This window comes from Adiantum capillus-veneris, chromosome 8 (genome assembly GCF_014529385.1).
Source record: "Adiantum capillus-veneris isolate H3 chromosome 8, ASM1452938v2, whole genome shotgun sequence".
In the NCBI taxonomy this organism is placed as follows: domain Eukaryota; kingdom Viridiplantae; phylum Streptophyta; class Polypodiopsida; order Polypodiales; family Pteridaceae; genus Adiantum; species Adiantum capillus-veneris.
The window spans coordinates 25825257-25828585 of NC_140938.1; the positions used below are offsets into that span (position 1 = coordinate 25825257).

Consider the following 3329-nt stretch of genomic DNA (forward strand, 5'->3'; position numbering starts at 1 on the left):
AGGGATTAGAGAGGATTAGTGAGTGTAGATTTCATGGTGTGTGTGTGTGTGTCTGCAGTAAAAAAGAGTAGAGATACACAATGTAGGATCTAAAATATCTCTATATTGTGCATTAGAAAAGAGAGATTACAACCTTGATTTATAAGCTGTATAGAGGGTGACATCATGGCTACATCATGGGGTGACATTTCACCATATACATCATCGTAGGTGGAAAGCTACACATGCTATTACATCGTTGCTGCACATTTAGTGTGTGATGGGAGGCTGCTCAAAGACAGAAACGTGCAAGGTTGGGGCTTCTTTTGACCATGTTGGTAACCGTGCTCAACATTTAGTGAGCACAACAGTGAACAATGGTTTTTCAAACTGTATAAGTGGAGCCATTTCCTTGTGTATTTCCATATAAACACTCACAGCATGAATGTATTCCTTCTTAGATGGCAATCTTTTTCATCCTTGCTAACGCACATCGAAAGGAAATATTGATCAATCACAACCAATTCCCATGATTCAATCCTCAATTACACCCACACTTCAACCAAACAGTGTAACCAATGGTGGATCACTTTTGTGAAAGGCATCGATACGCTACAAACTGAGCAAGCTCTCCCGGCTTGTCTATTAACTCAATGCTCCAATAATCCTTGGTCAAGGGAAGTAGATCCTATCTTGATGCAATGTCCCTATAAAGCCTTGTACCCATATATACTTCAAGGCAACCTCTCATCAAGGCTCTTACACCAGCATCAAGAGGACATTCTAAAACTTCATTGTCTTCATCAAGTAACACGAATCGGAAATCTTTCAACTTGGGGTAGTTTGTGGGTATTGTGGATAGAGCATCATTATTTATTTCTAAAATATATGCTGCTATATATTCCAGTCATTGGCAGTTTAATGTGAACGATATAAGTCCTCTTTGGGTGACAAAACCTTGATGGACATCTCTATCTCCATATGGGTTCTACACGTAGCGAGCGCAAATTCTTGCACTTGTTCACTATAACCTCAAGGACCTCATGACCAATGGCATTGAAAACTAAAACAAGTAGAAAGTGATTAATGCACTATGTAAAGCTTCCATTGTCTGCCCCCAAAGTTTAAAAAAGAGAATCTGATAATGCAAGTGCTGCAATTTTTTTAATTGAAAAGCATATTCCTACTGACACTAACGTAAACTAGGTTTGTTTGTACGTATGTAGTAAAATAGAAGGACTAATTTTGAAACATACTTCACCTCCAATGCCTCAAGATTGGCACAGTGAGCAAGAAGTTGGCAATGTCCATCGACAATGAAGATCTTTCTCAACCCTGATGCAATGGGTTGAATAATTGAGTCACCTTACTCCACACTCATATAATAATACAAGGCCACCAATGATGTTGATGTGGCTTGCAATGGGTTGAATAATTGAGTCACCTTACTCCACACTCATATAATAATACAAGGCCACCATATAATAATACAAGGCCACCAATGATGTTGATGTGGCTTGCAATGTGATTTTTGGTTGTTGATCCACATTGGCACCCACAAAAAGGCCTCCCGATTATTGCAATGCTATTGTTCTACTGAGAATCTCCGATAGATCTTCCAGTTCCAATTCATTTAGTTTCAATGAAATTAATGATTTACAGTTTGAAGCTAATGTTGATAGATCACCAATGCAAATATTTTGTAGATCGATTCTTGTTGTATTTAGCATTTCCAAAGATGTATTATGACATCATTATGACCTTGCATATCACTTTCCTTCGAAAAAATCTCTCTCAAAGATATGCACGTAGAAAACAGATTGTACTATATTAGCTACTAAAAAACAAATAAAAACCGACTCAAAATTGTGTCAGCCAATGAGATTGGGTAATTTGAAAAATTTTAACCCATTTTGAGGTGTCAACAATGTGAAACAAAAAGATGAAATATGCCTTCTGATGAAGAGGCTTTTGGCCCAAAATTTGAAAAATAAAGTTGACCAGATAAGATGTGAGCCTACAAATCCAATCACCTCTCTGTGTGCAAGTAGCACATTCACTCACAATAATAGACGACAAGACACATCTACTCATGAGAAAACCAATCACACAATTGTTATCAGTATTAATACCTTTGATCGTACTTCTTCAATCTTGATATCTCATCATTCAATTTGTTTAACATCACATCCATTATTAGCAGCATTGATATGCTCAATTGCACTTCTTAATTCCCAATATCTCTTCAGTCTCTTTGTTTAAATGCATGTCCTAATAGACCCCATCACTAGAATCACAAGTTTAAGACCCCAGTGAAGCGAAACTTTGCGACAAGAAGAAGCTTGTGAAGGAATGAAGAGAGAGAGAGAGAGAGAGAGAGAGAGAGAGAGAGAGAGAGAGAGAGAGAGAGAGAGAGAGAGAGAGAGAGAGAGAGGCTATGAGAAATGAAATGTTATATTAACGTCTTCAAAAGGCCAAAATGACCTATGAGACCAAAAAGTTACACCACAATGAATCTGATACAATGTCTGAGTACCAAAAGAACAAAAAGGTACTGAAAAAAGGGGGTACCATAGAATCCTAAACTACTAGCTGTGAACTAAGCAGCTAGGTGAAACTGTGTAGGATTTGAGTACGGGGGTGAAAGTAGTGACTGAGGGATAATTCAACACAATAAGAGTGTGGGGATATAATGGTTAGGAGATGATACAAAGGTTGGTACAAGATGAGCAGGGTGTACAATCCTCAAAGAGCTAAATCACAGGAGATCCATCATCTGTCGTTGGTGGATCTCATCTGTCGTTGGTGGATCTCATCAGTCTCCTCCATGGTCAGTAGTCTGACAAGGTGTTGTGCATGTTGAGCCAAAGTCGATGTTGTGTAGTCCTCCACAAACGTGGGCTTTTGGATCTCCCTAACTCGATCGCTCAATTGATCAGTGTGCCTCTGGTGTGGGAAGAATGTGAGCTCTACTGTGGTAGCTACTCCTTCGGCTACCCAGTGTCCGCTCTAAAGAAGTCTGTGATCCGTCTTTGAGACTGGCAAGCCCCTCCTCTCATCAGGCTCTCTTTGAGTTTATACACCTAAAAAAAACAGTCCCATACATCTCTAGTCCTCATACCCCATGACTCTAGGGAGTGGTCCAAAGCCGTCTCTGAACACACAGTGAAAGCGGCCTTATATCTCATAGAAAATTGGGTAATGGCATGTGTAGTGCAACTTTGTCTCAAGCTCCATGTGTTGAAGATGTGCGTATCTAGCCAATCACATCGTAGATAAGTGGGTGTCCATGTATTTAGGCCTCATCACAAAACCATCCTTGGTAAGTTGGAGAAGATGCTCTCTATAGA

At 39.4% G+C, this 3329-nt stretch overlaps 1 pseudogene; it reads right to left on the reverse strand.

The window, feature by feature from the left end:
• Positions 1 to 667: 667 nt before the first annotated feature.
• LOC147451826 (coronatine-insensitive protein homolog 1a-like) lies at positions 668 to 1780 on the reverse strand (annotated as a pseudogene).
• Between the last annotated feature and the right edge of the window lie 1549 nt (positions 1781 to 3329).